This window comes from Hemiscyllium ocellatum, chromosome 8, assembly GCF_020745735.1.
Source record: "Hemiscyllium ocellatum isolate sHemOce1 chromosome 8, sHemOce1.pat.X.cur, whole genome shotgun sequence".
In the NCBI taxonomy this organism is placed as follows: Eukaryota; Metazoa; Chordata; class Chondrichthyes; order Orectolobiformes; family Hemiscylliidae; genus Hemiscyllium; species Hemiscyllium ocellatum.
In genome coordinates this window covers 84,456,700-84,477,693 of record NC_083408.1, presented here as the reverse complement: position 1 = coordinate 84,477,693, position 20,994 = coordinate 84,456,700, and the positions used below count along the sequence as shown (strand labels likewise).

Here is a 20,994-nt window from a genome sequence, read left to right as displayed (position 1 = left end):
GAACTAGCCACTTGGTTACAGAGCTGGCTCAAAGGTAGAGGACAGAGGTTGGTGGTGGAGGGTTGTTTTTCAGACTGAAGGCCTGTGACCAGTGGAGTGCCACAAGGATCGGTGCTGGGTCCTCTACTTTTTGTCATTTACATAAATGATTTGGATGTGAGCATAAAAGGTCGTAGGGAGTGTTGTTGAACAAAAAACCTTGGAGTGCAGGTTCATAGCTCCTTGAAAGTGGAGTCACAGGTAGATAGGATAGTGAAGAAAGCATTTGGTATGCTTTCCTTTATTGGTCAGAGTATTGAGTACAGGAGTTGGGAGGTCATGTTGCGGCTGTACAGGACATTGGTTAGGGCACTGTTGGAACATTGCATGCAATTCTGGTCACCTTCCTATCGGAAAGATGTGTGAAACTTGAAAGGTTCCAGAAAGGATTTACAAGGATGTTGCCAGGGTTGGAGGATTTGAGCTATAGGGAGATGCTGAACAGGCTGGGGCTGTTTTCCCTGGAGCATCAGAGGTTGAGGGATGACCTTTTAGAGGTTTACAAAATCATGAGGGATATGGATAGGATGAATAGACAAAGTTTTTTTCTCTGGAACCAGGGAGTCCAGAACTAGAGGGCATAGGTTTAGGGCGAGAGGGTAAAGATATAAAAGAGACCTAAGGGGCAACTTTTTCACACAGAGGGTGGTACGTGTATGGAATGAGCTACCAGAGGAAGTAGTGAAGGCTGGTGCAATTGCAATATTTAAAAGGCATTTGGTTGGGTATATGAATAGGAAGGGTTTGGAGGGATATGAGCCGGGTGCTGGCAGGTGGGACTAGATCGGGTTGGGATATCTGGTCGGCATGGATGGGTTGGACCGAAGGTTCTGTTTCTATGCTGTATATCTCAATGACTCTATGATTACTTGCCTGTTATGACTTTCCCACTCTGCCCACTTGTACTAGTAACACAGACATTATGGAACAATAAATTTACTTACCACTCTCTCAAAATAATGACATTAGATTCTGCCTAACAGGAACTGATCATTTTCTTTTAAAATTAATTGATATGAATTAACTGTCCCACCGCCCGCCAAGAAATTATCCTTTGGGAGAATATACAGTTTCCTGATATTGAAATCTGTTCAGGGATTGAAAATTTTGTAGTTGTCCCTTCTAATCTTATACTAATTAAACAAATTATTTTTCTTACTTTTGTGTTATCTATGTTGCAGGGCTTTGACAGGAATTTGCTGAACTACCTAGTATTAAGTAATATAATGAAGTATGACTATATAGCAATGAGTACTCCATTCTTTACAGACCTTCACCACCTTTTTGCCCTTTTATGGATGTTAAGGGCAGGAAGTTTAGCAGTTTGACCATAGACTTAAAAGGAAATTCTGAATTGCCTATCAGGTACTGAACATAAGAATAATACAAGACAATATCACACTATCCAAGTAATACTGGTTCTCCCACGAGCAGATGTGAATGCTGGTTGGAAGACTGAAATGAGGTGACAGAGTACCTTTGGACCCTGATCATTATCAGTAACAGCTTTAACAGCTGGCTCATTAACTCTCAGGTGAGATCATTAACATAACACATTTCCTCCATTAAGATCACAGCTCGGATGCTGGACTTTTAAGGATTAATTTAGATTTTCAGAACCAAGTTTTCATCAGATACATACTGAAGTAGCTGATATTCCCAATCATGACACTCAGTTTATTTGCCAACCTTGGCATGGGGCTTTCTGCATGTCAGGATGAAATTTATGCTGATCTTCCAATTGTTCAGTTGTGCCCAATATTTCCCAATAAACTCATGACTGTATGCTAAAATGTGAAGAACTAGTGCTAATTCAGCAGAAATAAACAGAGGAGAGGAATGAACACGAGAAATAGGGCCAGAAGTAGACTATACAGCCTATCGATCCTGCTCCACCGCTTGTTATGATCATGACTGATTTTGGGCATTAACTTCACTTTCCCACCCACTCCAGATATACTTTTTCAATTCATTTGCAGGATGCAAGAATTGCACATCCACAAAAAAAAAGGGGGTTTTGTTGAGACAGATGTCTTGAAGGTTTTCACTATTTACATGTTATAATATCACAGGTTCTGTGCTAATGTCCCTGTACATTATATACACACACAACTAACTGGTTATACACACTGTATTGATTCATGTTGTGTCTTAAAGCACTATCTGTCTGGTCTGATGCAGGAACACAACATCTGATGTTGTCTGACCAATGCTTTTTAACTGAAAGAATGAAGGACGGCACGTTACACAACAGTCACAAAACAGGACTACTGCATGTCGAACAGCAAAAGATATACAGAGCTAAGTGATTCCATAACCGACAACACTCTGCAGAATTGCACATCCAGTTGTGAATGGGGTGGACAATTCACTGGAGATGATCTGCACATAATTGCATCTCAATGATGGGAGCAGCTCAGCACATCAGTACTGGGTGAAGTCTTCAGTAACAATCTTCTACAAGAAGTGCTAAGTAGGTGATCCATCTTTGGAAGGTTCAGTGTTGATCAATTTAGGTGTGCTTCTCCTGGCATACCCTCCTGCACTCTCCATTGAACCAGGGTTGTTCCCCTAACTTGATGGTACTGATTGGGTGAGGACATACCAGGCCACGAGCTTACAGCTTGTGCTAGAGTACAATTCTGCTGCTGTTGTCAGCCCACAGCACCTTGTGGATATCCAGTCTTGAGCTGCTAGATCTGTTCAAAATCTCTCCCATTTAGCATGGTAATGGTGCCACACAGCACAATGGAGGGTACTCTCAGTGTGAAGGTGGGACTTTGTTTCCACGAGGACTGTGCAGTGGTCACTCTTTTTGATCCTGCCATGGACAGATGCACCTGCAGCTGTCAGATTGGTAAAGATGAGGTCAAGTATGTTTTTCTGTCATTGGTTCCCACACAAGCTGCAGTTTAGCAGCTTATAGAAATCATAAAATCCCATTCAGCCCAACAAGTCTACACCTACTCTCCAAAGAGCATTCCACCCAGACCCAAGCCTATCCTTTGGCTAATCCACCTAACCTACACATTTCTGGATACTATGGGCAAATTAGCATGGCTAATCCACCTAACCGGCACACCTTGGTACCGAATGCATGGGTTTCCTCTGATCCAGTAAACACAGGGTAGACTCTACACAGTTGCCTACAGTTGGAATTAAACCTGGGTCCCAGGTACTGTGAGGCAGCAGTGCTAACCACTGAGCCACTGCACTGCCAGTAGTGCTGCTGTGGAGCTATTCTTGCTGGTGAACATTGAAATTCTCCACACAGAGCACACTCAGTGCTTCCTCTAAATGCTGTTCAACATGGAATAATACTGATTTATTAGCCAAGAGAGGACAGTACTGTACATTGTATTCAGCAGGAAGTTTCCTTGCACATGTTTAATCAGAGGGCAACTTGCTGCTGACTGAATACTACTATACTGCCACCTCTGCCGAGTCTGTTCTACTGGGATAATAGGACATATCCAGGGATGCTAATGGTAGCACCGGGACATCGCATGTAAGGTATATTTTGTGAGTATGTCTACGTCAGGTTGTTGCTTGACTAGTCAGTCCATGAGGCAGTTGCCTCAATTTCAGCATTAACCCCCAGATGTTAGTAAGGAAGGCTTTGCAGATTCAATAGAACTGTTTTGCTGTTGTTATTTCTGGTGCCTAGGTCAGTGCCAGGTGGTCTGTCCAGTTTCATTTTTCTTTTAGACATTGTAACAAATGATATAATGAGTGACTTGTTCGGCCATTTCAGAAGGCAGTTGAGAGTCTACCACTTTGGAGTCACATATATGCCAGATTTCCTTCCTTGAAGGACATTAGTGAGCCAGATGGGTTTTTCCGACAATCACCCATGGTTTCACGGTCATGACAAGAGACTCTTAATTTTAGATATATTTTATGGAATTCAAATTTCACCATTTGCTGTGGCAGGATTCAAACCCAGGGTCTCAGAATACAAGCTAAGTTTCTGCACTTACACTCCAGTGATAATATCACTAGCCTCCCAAATTACTCTTTTTTCTCAAGACAGACTACCTGGCCCATTATTTCTTGCTTCTTGCATACCCCACTTCCAATTCCTATGAATAAAGGAGCAATATTTGCTACTTTCCAATCTGATAGAACTCTTCCATTATTTAGTGAATTATGGAAAATTCACCACCTCTTCAACATCTAAAATTAAGCCCACAGACCTGGAGTCTGTCCCCAGCTATGTATGTTCATCAGTATTCCTTCCATGATGATTGTAATTTTGAGTTATTTTCTTCCTTCCAACTCTTGATTTCTAGCTATTTTGTATTCTTCAGTGAAGATGAAAGCAAATATTTGTTTCCTTCATCCACCATTTCCTTTTCTACAAACTCACCGAGGATATGGATTAGTTTACTTGGCTAGACAGCCAGTTTGCATGTAAAGTGATGCCAACATGGGTCAAATTCCCTCATCGGCTGAGGTTACCATAAAGGATTCACCTTCTCAACATCGCCTGAGGTATGGCTACTCTCAGTTTAAACCACCAATCATCTTTCACTAAGGAGAGCGTTGCCCAATGGTCTGATAACTTTACCTTACTTATGTTTTTCTTTGTTAAACAGCTGTAGAAATTATTATGATCCATTTTTATATTTCTGGCTAGCTTGTCTTTCATTATTAGAGTTCTTCCTCTTGATTAATTTCAATCATTTTCTCTGGCCTTCTTTACATTTAGCCCAATCACTGACAATTATGTGCATTTTCCTCAAACCTGATGCTTTCCTTAGCTTATTTAATAAATAATGGATGGTAGGTCCTCTCTTGAAGCTTCCTTTCACTAGATATATATTCATTTTATATGTATTTGTATATATTTATTCTGAAATAGCCATGTAAATTCAATGTTTGTGTAAAGATTTGTAGCTCAGGTGCCAGTTGTCGTGGTTGTGGGTATGATTGCCGAGCTGGGCAGTTGATTTGCAGACGTTTTGTCCCCTGTTTAGATGATATCTTCAGTGCTTTGGAACCTCCTCTGTCTTCTGGAATTTATTTGGTTCCGTTTCTGTTGCTTTGTTTGTTGTAGTGGCCAGTCTATTGAGTCTAGATCGACATGCTTGTCCGTGGCTGAGTGCCCTGCTTTTAGAAATTCTCTGACTGTCCTGTGTTTAACTGGTCCTATGATTGTTGTGTTGTCCCAGTTGAATTTGTGATCATGGTCATCCATGTAGATGGCTAGGGACAGCTGGTCGTGGCATTTAGTGTCTAGTTTGTGTTCGTGGATGCCAATTGTTAGTTGTTTGCCCTATACAGTATAATGTTTTGTGCAGTCTTTGCATGGAATCCTGTAAATTATGTTAGGCTCACACATGATAGTCAATTGTCTCCTTTTGACTATCAAGTCTTTGATAAATGACATGCTGAAATGAGTCAAGGAAAATGAGGATGATCAGACTGCCACAGACCTTGCTGTGCTTCGTCTAAGCATGAACGTAGATCTCAATGAACAGGAAGATGATGATGACGATGATCAAGAAAAACAGACTGAGGTTTCCACAGATGTAAAAGATGAATTGTAAGGAATTTGAAGACTGCAATTTACATTGGGAAGATGTAATATACTGAGATGAGAGATCATTGAACAGGAGAACAAACAATTCACTTTATCCCAATTAAAGGAGGGCAAATATTTTGTATCTTACTTTCCTTCAAGTGAAATGACTAAGTTTGTAATGCTTAAAATGACTCTGAAACTTATCATGTAAACCATAAAACTTTTCCACAATATTTTTAAAAAAAAAGCGAGGATGGGGAAGAACTGCCAAGCCACCAGCAGGTATAGACTACCCGAAACACAGCTCTCTTAAAAAGGTACTGTTGTCTATCAATGATTTGTAAAACAGAAATCCCTAAGAAGAAAATCTACAGAGGAAGATACAAAGGGAAGATTTGACAACTGCCTGGTTTTGAAATTTTAATTTTGGTAAATCTTAATCGGGGGTTTTATTGGATTATTATTATAGAGGGAACCAACATGTTGAAGAAACGTCACGAACTAACTCACTAGCAACGCTACCTAACATTAAAAGAAAACTTCTCAAAACTGACAGCCAGACTTCTCTGGCCACTGGGATTTGTGACAGCCCATAAACTGACAGCCATGTTCAGACAACTCACCAGGACAACAGACAATAGACAATAGGGGCAGGAGTAGGCCATTCTGCCCTTCAAGCCTGCACCGCCATTCAATATGATCATTCCTAATCAGTATCCGCTTCCTGCCTTATCTCCATAACCCTTGATTCCACTATCTTTGAGAGCTCTATCCAACTCTTTCTTAAATGAATCCAGAGACTGGGCCTCCACTGCCCTCTGGGGCAGAGCAGTCCACACAGCCACCACTCTCTGGGTGAAGAAGTTGCTCCTCATCTCTATCCTAAATGGTCTAACCCGTATTTTTAAGCTGTGTCCTCTGGTTCGGCACTCACCCATCAGCGGAAACATGTTTCCTGCTGCCAGAGTGTCCAATCCTTTCATAATCTTATATGTCTCAATCATATCCCCTCTCAGTCTTCTAAACTCAAGGGTAGACAAGCCCAGTCGCTTCAGTCTTTCAGTGTAAGGTAACCCCTCCATTCCTCCATTGACCTCGTGAACCTACGCTGCACTCCCTCAATAGCCAGAATGTCTTTCCTCAAATTTGGTGACCAGAACTGCACACAGTACTCCACGTGTGGTCTCACCAGGGCCCTGTACAGCTGCAGAAGCACCTCTTTGCTTCTATACTCAATCCCTCTTGTTATGAAGGCCAGCATGCTATTAGCCTTCTTCACTACCTGCTGTACCTGCATGCTTACCTTCATTGACTGGTGTACAGGAACACCCAGATCTCTCTGTACTGCCCCTTTACCTAAATTAATTCCATTGAGGTAATCTGCCTTCCTGTTCTTGCCACCAAAGTGGATAACCATACATTTATCCACATTAACCTGCATCTGCCATGCATCTGCCCACTCACCTAACTTGTCCAGGTCACCCTGTAATCTCCTAACATCCTCATCACATTTCACCCTGCCACCCAGCTTTGTATCATCAGCAAATTTGCTAATGTTATTGCTGATACCATCATCTATATCGTTAACATATACTGTAAAAAACTGCAGTACCAGCATGGATCCTTGCGGTACCCCACTGGTCACTGCCTGCCATTCCGAAATGGAGCCGTTTATCATTACCCTTTGCTTCCTATCAGCCAACCAATTTTCAATCCAATCAAGAACTTTTCCCCCAATACCATGCGCCCTAAGTTTACTCACTAACCTCCTATGTGGGACTTTATCAAAAGCTTTTGAAAGTCCAGGTATACTACATCTACGGATCTCCCTCGTCCATCTTCAGAGTTACATCCTCAAAAAACTCCAGAAGATTAGTCAAGCACGACCTCCCCTTCATAAATCCATGCTGACTCTGTTCTATCCTGTTACTACTATCCAGATGTGCCGTAATCTTATCCTTTATAATAGACTCCAACATCTTTCCCACCACTGAGGTCAGACTAACTGGTCTATAATGTTCTGTTTTCTCTCTCCCACCTTCTTAAAAAGTGGTATAACATTAGCCACTCTCCAATCCGCAGGTACCGATCCCGAATCTATCGAATTCTGAAAAATAATCACCAACGCATCCACAATTTCCTGAGCCACCTCCTTCAGTACCCTGGGATGTAGACCATCAGGCCCCAGGGACTTGTCAACCTTCAGACCTAACAGTCTCTCCAACACCAAATACAGACTCCCTTAAGTTCAGGTCCTTCAGTCACTGTTACCTCAGGGAGATTGCTTGTGTCTTCCCCAGTGAACACAGATCTGAAGTACCCATTTAATTCTTCTGCCATTTCTTTGTTCCCTGTAATATATCCCCCTGTTTCTGTCTTCAAGGGCCCAATTTTAGTCCTAACCATTTTTTTGCCTTGCACATACTTGAAAAAGCTTTTACTATCCTCCTTTATATTATTGGCCAGTTTACCTTCGTACCTCATTTTTCCTCTGTGTATTTCCTTCTTAGTAATCCTCTGTTGTTCTTTAAAAGCTTCCCAGTCCTCTGTTTTCCCACTTATCTTTGCTATGTTATACTTTTTCTCTTTTAACTTTATATGTTTCTTAACTTCCCTCATCAGCCACGGCCGCCCATGCCTCCTCCTGGGATCTTTCTTCCTTTTAGGAATGAACTGATCCTACAACTTCTGCATTATACACAGAAATATCCGCCATTGTTCCACCACGGTCATCCCTGCTAAGGTATTGCACCATTGAACTTTGGCCAGCTCCTCCCTCATAGCTCCATAGTTCCCTTTATTCAACAGAAGTACTGTCACTTCTGACTGTACCCTCTCCCTCTCAAATTGCAGATTGAAACTTATTGCATTATGGTCACTACTTTCCAAAGGCTCCTTCACTTCAAGGTCTCTGACCAATTCTGGTTCATTACACAATACTAGATCCAGAATTTCCTTCTCCCTGGTCAGCTCCAGCACCAGCTGCTCTAAGAATCTATCTCTGAGGCACTCCACAAAGTCTCTTTCTTGAGGTCCAATACCTGCATGTTAAAATCCCCCATAACAATTGTAGTAACATCTTTACCACAGGCCAATTTCAGCTCCTGATTCAACTTACATCCGACATCCAGACTACTGTTTGGGGGCCTGTAGATGACTCCCAAGAGGGTCTTTTTACCCTTAGTATTTCGCAGCTCTATCCACACCGACTCTACATCCTCTGACTCTATGTCCCCCCATGCAAGGGACTGAATATCCTCCCTTACCAACAAGGCCACTCCACCCCCTCTGCCCGTCAGTCTGTCCTTACGAAAGCACATGTAGCCTTGAATATTCATTTCCCAGGCCCTGTCCACTTGAAGCCACATCTCAGTTATCCCCACAATATCGTATCTGCCAATTTCCAAAAGAGCCTCAAGCTCATCCATCCTATTTCTAATACTTCGTGCGTTCATATACAGTATTTTTAATTTGTTACTGCTCTCAACCTTCCCATCAACCCCTATTCCACTCAACCTTACAGCATGATCCCTTTTCAAATTTTCTGCCTCATTGATACAGTTATCTTTCTTGCCTTCTCTTGTTCTAATTTTCACTTCAACTTCCTTTTTATACATCCAGTTTGTCCCCTCCTCCCGCTACTTAGTTTAAATGTAGTGGCGTTGCAGTAGAAAACCTGCCTGCCAGAATGCTGGTCCCTAACCTATTAAGGTGCAAACTGTCTCTCTTGTAGAATTTATGTTTGCCACAAATTGTACCCCAGTGATTCAAGAACTTAAATCCTTGCTTCCTGCACCAGTTCCCCAACCACACGTTCAAGTCCATTATCTCCCTGTTTCTGGCCTCACCAGCCCGAGGAACTGGAAGCAAACCAGAGATAACCACCTTGGACGTCCTGCTTTTCAGCCTTCTTCCTATTTTTCCAAAGTCCCGCTGTAGCATGTGCCTCCTCTTCTTCCCGACATCATTTGTGCCAACATGTACCACCACCTCTGGCTCTTCACCCTCATCCTTGAGGATTTCCTGCACTCTGTCCGCGATGTCTTTCACCCTGGCACCAGGAAGACAACACACCATCCTTAAATCCCATCTGCTGCCACAAAAACCTCGGTCAGTTCCTCTCACGATAGAGTCCCCTATTACCACGGTTCTGTGCGATGTCCGACTCTTCCGCTCTGCCTCTGCGCCAACTTTTGATAGACAGACCTGACTGCCTCACGGACTGGCAGTGTCATCAGTCTCCACTGTTTCCAACAGCTTCAACTTGTTCCTGACAGGTACTTCTCCCGGGGTCTCTTGCACCTGTCTCCTCTCTGCCTTCCTCATCATCCTCTCTCTTCTGCCTTAAACCCTAAACCCATCAAGTGCAAGACTAACGCAATTTACAGGATTCCATGCAAAGACTGCACAAAACACTATATAGGGCAAACAGGCAGACAACTAGTAATCCACATCCACAAACATCAACGAGCCACGAAATGCCACGACCAGCTGTCCCTAGTAGCCATACACACAGATGACAAGAGCCACAAATTCGACTGGGACAACACGATGATCATAGGACAAGCTAAACAGAGGACAGCCAGAGAATTTCTAGATGTATAGCACTCAGTCACAGCTCTCCATCAACAAGCACTTTGACCTAGACCCAATATAACAAACAACCAGAATCTGCAACTGGAAACAGCAGAAACAGAACCAAATAAACTCCAGAAGACACAGTACAGCAGTGCTTCACAGAAGACTCCAAAGCACTAAGACGTCACTTAGACAAGGGATGAAACATCTGTAAATATACCTCCCAGCTCAGTGAACATACCCACAACCACGATCCCTGTAAATATTGGTCACTGTTTCTCTATTGACCTACCCCTGACACAAGTATCCTGGCTCGCTTCAGCTTTCATGCCCTCGCAGTTGCCCTTATTTTAAGTGTAAAATATTAGTCTTGGTTCTAATATTCTCTTCTTCAAACTGCATGTTAAAAATCAATCATATTTTACTTGCTGATATCTCAGTGCACCTTTTACTGGAGCAAATTAATTAATCCTGTCACTTTACACATTACTAAATCTAGTGTAATCTGCTATCTGCTCATTTCCAGGGCATGTACCCTATGAGATGGTCTCAAAAGCCTTGTGAGCAGCCAATGTTTCATAGTGGTTATTATGAGGTTGTCTGTGGATCACTCCTATTAATAACATCCTTCCCCTACTATTTGTCAACTCAACCCAAATCGATTGTGAACCATTCATCTTTAGCTATTTCACCAATGACTTTTTCTGAATATCATTACTATGCAGCCACATCTCCACAACAACTATCAGATAGTGTTTATTGCCTTCATCCTATTTTAATGATCCACTGGTCAAGATTAACAGAATGTGTATTCAGGAACGTTTTAAGGAAATTCCTGATGTTTGATGACTAGATTCTACTACAAAAAAAAGAACCTGGAGATACAGGAAGTCAAATCTACAAAGAAAATCACCATTGATACAGATATCAAGCTGGTGAATCATTGCCAAATTATTAAATATTGGATTGCCTCATCAGAGATTCCCACCTCGATCTTAACAACATACTAGTCTGAAAACACATGATCTCGGAAGCTAAGCAGACTCCAGCCCAGTTCGTACTTAATAGACAACCTGGGAATATAAAGTGCAATAAGCTGACCCTCTTGTGGCCCAATGATAGTGGCCCTACTCCTGGACTGAGTCCTGGATTCAAGAGCCACCCACTCCAGATGTGCATAATAACATTTCTGAACAAGTTAATTAGAAAAATTAGGTTAAATAGAGAAAAGTGAAATTTAGTCAGGACAGTGTACATTTAAGAAAGTATGCTGCAAGTTAATTCTAAAAGGAAAATTGTATTTTTCTTTATTATTATTTACCAGTTCATAACATTTATGAAATTGAGTTGGACCCTCAATTATGTTTGGACTGGTTTCGAGTTTTTCACCATTTAAAGAGAACCCTGATTTACATTTATATACAATAGAGTAACTATCAAAACGGTCTTAATTATCAATAATCACTTGAGTCTAAAAAGTAGATCTTGAAATTATTTTGAATTTTTCAACCTTAAAATCTGGTATTATATTAAATTTAAATGGTACTGAAAACAAAATTTAAAAACCTTGTTACATATTCAATATTAACTCATTATGCAGTGCATGAATTAACACTCAAGGAATTAAAACAGGGCCAAAGAAGGTCATTTCTCAAAGATGAAAATGTAATCAATGCCTGACAAGTAGATTATAATGGAATTCATAAGGAACTTTAAGTCTACTCTCCATTTAATTGAGATTTTTGCTATTTTGTGTATATGCAAGAAATTTGTTTTGGGAAGTGGTAGGTGAAACCAGAACCTAAGAATCCTAGGTATTTGTAAAAAGCCCAAACATAATTTTTTTTTATGCTGAATGTTGTTGATATGGAACACAAAAATAAACCACACACAAAAAGAAATAAGGTAGCCAAGCTAAACAATTAATTGCACAATTTATTGGTTCTTACTGATTAACTAAAAAGAGACAGAATCTGATCGTGAAAATGACAGATTTGTGATCTTGATTTATAGATGCAAATTCACAAGTTTGAGGACATTCAGAAGTTTGCTTGATGACAAGCATCATAAGTCATTAATGAATAACGATGTGTTCTAATATATTAATGAAAGCTGCAGTTCCTTGACATGATTACAAATAATAAAATCAGTCAACCAAACTCAATTCATCCATGTGAAAAAATAATAAAATTGTTATCAAAACATGCAACTGTTTAAAGGATTCCAGAACTTTTGTCTCTGCTACTTTGTCTGCACTATCTCTGGCATTCAAGATATAGTCTGTCCAGAATACGAGCAGCCTTGATCAATCTGGACCTGTACTATTATTACGTAGTTTAATATTGTGTTGCCTTGCAGCTTGCTTTTCTGCCTTACTTTAAACGGTGTGTCTAAAATATCTAAACCTCAGGCTTTTCTCCAAATTAGACAGCAGTACAGCCTAGTGTAGAATGGAAGCAATCATTTAGCCTCTCTAGCCTGTTCCACATTCAATGAAGTCATGACGGATGTGCGATTCAACAATGTAACCACCTGAGTCCCATATTCCTCAGAAACACTGCTAACAAAAAAAAGTTTAAAATTAATGAAAGATCTAACAAGAATTATTATTTGTAAAAGAGACAAGCTCAAAGGGTAAGGCTACTTCAGCACAATCTTCTGGATTCCTCTACCTACCTTGCTGGTAGTCACACCCTTCAGTTCCTGACCAAATGTCAGGTACAATGTTAAAATTCACACAACACCAGGTTTATTTGGAAGCACTAGCTTTCAGAGCACAACTCCTTCATCAGGTGGTTGTCATCAGTTACAACCACCTGAAGAAGGAGCAACACCCCAAAAGTTAGTGCTTCTAAATAAACATGCTGGACTATAATTTGGTGTTGTGTACAACCATGTTGTGAGCCAAACAAAAAACACCTCTTCCCCATTGCATTAAATTCCATGAACTATATAGTCACTTAGGCTGTGTCCTACTCTGAACGTGATCTCTCCTTCACGACCAGGTAAAACTTATTGATCACCTTGTTTTATAACTTATGCCAATTTGCTGGCCCCTCCATTGTTTCTGGGTTTTACCAATTAGAAAATACACTTTTTTTCAGGTCTTAAATAGATGATTTTACATTCCTTTAACATGCAAAGTCAACTGCCACAGTTTTGCCAGTTTACTTAAATCAACATCCTTTTCGTGAATTGCACGTAATGCTACCTATTTGTGCATCATTGGCAAATTAGCATATGTTGCTTCCTACATCACAAAATAAATATATTGAGTAACTAAGGCTAGAATACAGATTTGTGCAGGATATCATTAACCACTTAGAGCATTATTCCCTCTCTGTTTTTGATGACTTGGCCAAATCAGTACTCCCTCTTCAGTGCAACTGTCAACTTCTTGAACAATTATGTTTCAGCCAGCTTCCTAACCATTTCTAATATGATCTCATCCTCTTTAACTTGAGGCTTATTCAAGAGGTTTCACATGCAATTCAGGTAGAAACCTTCTGGAAGAAAAGGTGCATCATCATCTTGGATTTATTTCATAATTACCATGGTTTCTCATTTCTTAAGAAAATTAGTTAAGCAGCATTGCTTGAACTCACATTTCCTGCATTTAATAATAGTCAGGTTTCAAATGTCGGATATAAACCGATTTTGTCACCTCTTGATTATGGTAATTTACTGGCCAACTTTCACTCTGCTGGGATCTCCTCCATATCCACCATCTGTCACATGATGATTATCAGTACTAAACAAATTATTTCCATAATAATTTTGCCCTGTTAAGATTTAGCCATCTTGCCTTTATTAAGATCATTGATATTACCTAGCTACGTTTTAGAGGAGGAATGATGTTCATATCTTCCATTTTGAGTAATGGGAGAAATTAAACATTAAGAATATTTGTTAAATTGCATCCTTCAAGCCAATTAACATCCAAATATATGTCACATCATCTCAAATTGTGGCCATGGTCACAGTACCAAATCAAATTATTACAGTTTCATGTAGCCTCAGATATTATCTATTTAATATGCTTTCTTGTGAACCAGTGAACACTTGCAACTTGTTTCACTGGAGCATGGGAGGTTGAGGTGTGACGTTATAGAGGTTTATACGATCACGAGCGGTATAGATAGGGTTAATGATTGGTGTCTGTTCCCTAAGATGGGGGATTTCAAGACTGGGGGCACAATTTTAAGGTGAAAGGAAAGAGATTTTAAAAAGACATTGAGATAATTTTGTTTTAAACAGAAGGTGGTTTGCCTGTGAAATGAACGTCCTGAGGAAGGAATGGATGTGGGCATAACTGTCACGAAATGACAAAAGGAGGGACTGAGAAATTCTATAGTCTTAAAACTTGTTTTTAAACATTTAGACTGAAATGTAATGTTGAATTATAGAACACATTTGCTGCAGGGATTGTAAGGCAACTAAGAACATTCGCCTTAACAGTACAGAGTGTGCGTAAACATTCACGGCTATTCCCTTGTGAAACTAATAAGAGTGTTTGATTCAGACCTTGAAATGAAACTTGGTATCAATTAACTTCTCTCCCTTAGTGTCCTTCACGGTTATCTGTCCTGTTAAGAACATGCAGTGTTTTTGTAAGCTTTTTGTATAAAGAAGCCTATTTATGACAGGACAGCAAAGTAGCATGCTAAGGCTCTTGAAGAACTGGTGCCCTACTCTCCTGGGTTATTAGAACCTAGTTAGTTTAGCTTATAGATATCAGTGTTATGTTGTAACAGTGATGCTATTGGTAAATAAAGGGAATGACTATAATTAAGCTAAACTGTCTGTGAGAGGTTTTTTACTCCAGACCAAAGAGTACGATTTCCGAGACGAACAAAGAGAGGCTTACAGGTAGAGTCCACAAGGGATTCGCTGGGCCATCTTAAATCTGTACTTTAACATAATTACAATGTTTAAAAGACATTTGTGTAAGTACATAATTAAAAAAGGTTTGGAGGGATATGGTCCAGGAACAGGCAATTGGGACTGGTGTAGTTGACATGGACTGGTTGGACGGAAGCATCTGTTTCCATGCTGCTATATGACTGACTTACTGCAGTATTATGGTGGTCCATTTGTCCTCTATTTTTATTTCATTTGCAAACATACTCGAATAGTCTGACAAAATATTTGTATATTTATCACAGTTGGTTTGGCTAGGGTAATGATTTTGATTTCCAACTAGTTAAGACATTTCAGACAGAAAGTAGGATAACTGATTCATTGGACATTTCATGATAGACATTAATGAATCAGCTAAAATTTTCTCTTCCACAGTTGCACTGGGATTCAAGGCACAGTCAAGCTGTCCATGCTTTATTAGCAATGCATATATGAAAGATTAGATTATAAACATTTTAAAGATCCTTATTTAAAGAGAAAGTGAATTGAATATTTTAGTTCACAGTGCAAACAATACACACACATTGTAAACCGCTCCAGTCCAGAATGCATGAAACCACCATTTCTGGATTTTGGAATTTGGTGGTAATGGAATGATGTTGCAATGCCTAACCACAAGAGGGAGAACACGAAACACCATCAGTTATAAGCCTTGATCTGAAAGATAAAATACGCTAAAACACAAATCTGTAATAAAATATATGTTTTACTAATCCAAAAGATGTATTCTGTCATGCTTCTGGCCCCAAACTATATTAAAGCAATTGTGCAAGTTGTTTGTGGCTGCTCAAAAAAAACTTCTGGACAACTGGTATTTCTGAACAATCGATTTCAAGACTAGAGAGCTGTCTCTCTTACCCTTCTAGACTGCAGCCTGATTTTTTTTATTTACCTAATTCAAATAAAACTATCTGTTGATTCAAAACTTGTAACAATTTAAGGAATGTTCATTTAGACTATTAGTTTGTTGGAAACGAATTCGGATGCATTTGGTGCATTCCAATGCTAAAGTATAATGTTGCATTTTATAATGTAGTTCCCAGCTTATAGAAAGGCTACATAGCACAAGCAGTATTTCAACCCAAGTATGATTAAAATAGTCTTTCTGGAAACTGGGAACGAAATCACTGAAAATGCTGGAACGAACAAGTCAAAGTATCTTTGCCTTTTTAGCTTTGTGAATTTCCAAGTTCGGATAAAAGGTCACACACACCTGAAACAACTTCCTCTCTCCACAGCAATTTCTGCAGCTCTGCTTTTATCTCTCAGAGGGTATTCATGCTTGACTCATTTGTCCATTTTTTCCCATACTTATGCTATGGTTTCCCTTTAAATGCTTATCTAATCCCCTGTTGAAATTACATGCATTTCTACCATCCTCTCAAGCAATTAACTCCACATGTTTAAATTAGATTAGATTAGATTCCCTACTATGTGGAAACAGGTCATTTTGGCCCATATAGACAGATGCTGCAAACATTTTTCTCCTCATCACCTTTGGTTCTTTGTCTAATCACTTTGAAGATGTATTTCTAGAATTCAACTCTTGCATCAATGTCTAGACCTCTCACGGTTTTGAATAACTATAAAAATCCCCGAGGGAATACGAGCTGGTAGGAGTAAAATGAAGAGGATAATATCAAAAGGCAATAATCTTGGATTACTACTCAAAATTATTACTCAAAAGGCTAAACGAAGCGAGTGTTAAATAAGTGGTTTAAAGATTGGCATGAGAGAAATAGGTAACAAATCATGGGGGGGGGGGAAGAGGGGGAAGATACACATGGGTGATTTTAACCTGCATACAGATCAGACAAATCATATTTACAAGACTTGTCTCTTAAATGTGTTTTTAAAAAGAGTACTTTCACATCAATTCCTTATGTTCGAGAGCAGACATTACCACACCTGGTAATATGCAACAAGACAGGATTACAGCAATTAATGACAGTGGAAGTGCACCTTGATAGCAGTGATTGTAATTTGATCAAATATTTATGTTCAGCTTGAGGGACAGAAAAGTGAATCTAAGAAGTATTTTGAAGGAGGACAATTATGAAGCATGTGAACACAGAAAGTGAAGTGGGAAACTAGAATACAGGGTAGGTCATAAGAGATTCCAGAGCATAACATTTAAGGTGATGAGAGTGAATACTCAGAAAAAGGTACAGTTCACCTTTGGTTCTTTGTCTAAACACTTTGAACATTTATTTCTACGGCTTGAGAAAAAAAAACTTCAAGGGAAGGATGCATCATCCACAACCATCTAAGGAAGTTAAAGAGTTTGCATTTAAAGAAAAAGGCCATAATTTTGCAAGGATGAGTGAAAGTCAGAAAACTGGACTCAAACCAAAAAGAATGTCAAAGATGACTAAAAATGAAAGTTAAAACGAAATATAAAAAACAGATAATAAGTGTTCCCACTGAACAAAAAGTTTGCAAATGGAGCACGATGTGGGAAAATATGAAGTTGTTCATTTTGTAAGGCATAATAACAGAACAGAGGATTATTTAAATGGGGAAAAAAAAAACAGCTGAAAGCTTTTTTTAGGCAGAAGCTGAATAGGCTGGTGCTCTTTTATCTTGGAGCATCAGAGGCTGAATGGTTACCTTACAGAGGTTTACAAAATCATGAGGGGCAAGGATAGAGTGAATAACCAAGATCTTTTTCCCAGAGTAGGGGAGCCCAAAACTAGAAAACATAGGTTTAAGGTGAGATGGGAAAGATTTAAAAAGGTACCCGAGTGGTAACTTTTTGGTGGGTTTACGGAATGAGTGGCCAGAGGGAGTGGTGGAGGCAACATTTAAAAGGCATCTATATGAATAGGAAGAGTTGAGGGATACGGGCCAAATGCTAGCAAATGGAACAGTTTGGAATATCTAGTCAGCATGGATGAGCTGGACCCCATTTCCATGCTGTACACCTCTATGACTCTAATTATATAGGAATGTCAATAGGTTTGATAAATGCTGAGGATGTTTCCCCTGATGAGAAGGTATAGGTCCAGATGACATAGTGTCAGAGAATTTAAGACTGATATAAGGAAAAATCTTTTCCTCCCTGAGGATTGAGTGTTTTTGGAATACCTTGCAGAGCCCTTCTTAATACTTCCTTGAATGCAGTAGAGACAGGGTCATTGAATACTGGAAGGCAGAGGAGATACATTTCTGACTATTTTTAAAAAGGTGTAAAATATTTTTCAAGGTTAGGCTGAAATGTATAGTTGAGACCACAGTAAGAACATCATGTTCTTCTTGAATGGTAAGACTATACGACGTTGAAGCAGAAGCAGGCTCTCCTCTAATCTGTTCTGCTATTCATTAAGATCTTTGCTAATCTGATAATCTTGAACTCCATACTCCTGACTTATTCCCATAACTTTTAAGGACCCTTGATTGTAAGTCCTACCCCAGTTTGCTTTCTCAACATGCAACACCTTGCGTTTATTTAACTAAACTCCATCTGCCATTCCTCAGCCCAGTTGATGAAGATCTCACTGCATTCCCAGATAATCTGCCCACTATTGCACCAATCTTAGTATCATCTGCAAACTTACTAACCATAGCTCCTTAATTCTCATCCAAATCATTTTTATGAATCACAAATAACAGTGTATCCAGCACCTATCCCCGTGGCTCACCGCTGGTCACAGGCCTCCAGTCTCAAAAAAATAACCCTCTAGCACCAACCTCTGTCTAAAGGTCAAGCCAATTAGCTAGCTCTCCTGGATCCTGCGAGACTTAACCTTACTCAATAGCCTACATGCAGTATCTCAAAGGTCTTGCTAAAGTCCATATAAACAGCGTCTACTGCTCTGCCCTCATCTACTTTCTTGGTCACCCTCTCAGAAAAACTCAACCAAATTCATGAAATGTTATTGCCCATTCACAAAGCCATGGATCAAGTGCAGGCAAATGGGATTAGTTAAAATTGTGGAAACTGGGTGGCATGGGCAGGCTGGGCCAAAGAGCCTGTTCCCATGTTGCAGACCTCAATGACTCTATTAGAAACATGTCCAGCTCTCTGCTATATAATATTCCATATCATTATTCAGACAGAAGAAATACAATTTTCACGTGTCTTAAATGGATGACTCCTTACTCAGAGATTAAACCTTCTGGTCACAGACTCTTAGAAAGGAAATAACCTCTGCACATCTACCACATTAAGTGCCCTAAGAATCTTAAATGTTTCAATAAGACCCCCACTAATTCTTCGAAACTTTAATGAGTATAAGCTCAACCTACTGAATCTTCCTCCATACTCAATCGACCAGGTGAACCTTCTGTGGACTACTTCCATTGCTGGGATAGCTTTCCTTAGATAAACAGGACCAAAACTGTTCATGGCTGTGGACTGACTCATGCCATATAGTGTTTTAGTAATACTTAGGACTACGAGACATAGATGCAAACATAGGCCAGGCAAAAGTGGGTACTGGGGATTAGAGTCAAGATTAGAGTGGTGCTGGAAAAGCAGAGCAGATCAGGCAGCATCCGAGGAGCAGGAAAATTGACGTTTTGGGCAAAAGCCCTTCATCAGGAATAAGGCTGGGAGCTTTGGGGGTGGAGAGATAAATGGGAGGGGGTGAGGCCAGGGAGAAGGTAGCTGAGAGTACAATAGGTGGATGGAGGTGGGGGTAACGGTGATAGGTTTGAAGAGGAGGGTGGAGCGGACAGGTAGGAAGGAAGATTGACAAGTGGGAGAGGTCATGAGGAAGGTGTTGAGCTGGAAGGTTGGAATGGAGTAAGGTGGGGTGGGGTGGGAGATGAGGAAACTGGTGAAGTCCATATTAATCCCATGGGGTTGAAGGGTCCTGAGGCGGAACATGAGGTGTTCTTTCTCCAGGTGTTGGATGCTAAAGAGAGTGGTGATGGAGGCGATCCAGGACCTGGATGTCCTCAGCAGAGTGGGAGTTAAAATTTTTGGCCACCGAGTAGTTGGGTTGATTGGTTCGGGTGTCCCGGAGATGTTCTCTGAAGCGCTCTGCGAGTAGGTGTCCAGTCGCCCCAGTGTAGACGAGACCGCATCAGGAGCAACGGATACAATAAATGACGTGTGTGGAAGTGCAAACATTGGACATTCAGGTCATCAAATCTGCTACACCATTCAATTCAATCATAGCAGTGACAAACCTCAGCTCAACTCAGCTGTATATTCTCCATAACCCTTAAATTCCTGACTGATTAGAAATGTCCATCTCAGCCTTCAATATGCAATATAACCCAACATCAACAGGCTTCTGTGGTAAAGAATTCCACAGATTTACAACCCTCAAGAAATTTCTTCCCATCTTCATCTTAAATGTAAAACCCTTTTTTATTGTCAGATTATGTCCTCTGGTCCTAGACTGTCCCGCAAAGAGAAACAAACCTTTCCATATCTCCCTATCAAGTCCTTGAAGAATCTTGTACATTTCCATAAGGTCACATTTTTAATAAAGGCAAACAATCCATTTGCTTTCTCTATAACTCAGTGCACTTGAGATTAGCTTTTTGGGATTCATGCGTGAGAACACCAAATTCCTCCACTGCAGCTTTTTGTGGTAGTTTCCAAATTAAATATTACTTAACTCCTCTATTCACACTGCCCAGGTGCATCACTTCACATTTTTCCACGGCATATTCCATGTCAAGTTTCTGTCCAGTCACTCAACTTGTCTAATCCTCTCTGTAACTGTTACCCTCCTCTTTGTGTCAACTTCAAACTTGGCAGTAATTAATTAATTTTCATCATCCAAACATAGTAAATAACTCTGGACCCAGTACTTATCCCTGTGGTACTCCAATAGCCTCCTGTATCCCAACAGGAGTTCATTAAAGAAAACATAACACCTACCCCTGCTTTTAATTCAATTGGCTCCTTTCTGAACTATTAACATGCTTCTGAGAGTGTAATGCCAGAATTCAACACGATACTCCAGCTGTGG

At 40.2% G+C, this 20,994-nt stretch overlaps 1 protein-coding gene across 1 annotated transcript in view; it reads right to left on the bottom strand.

The window, feature by feature from the left end:
* mis18bp1 (MIS18 binding protein 1) overlaps positions 1 to 20,994 on the bottom strand; it is an 82,539-nt gene that overhangs the window by 55,344 nt on the left and 6,201 nt on the right. The window lies entirely within an intron of this gene.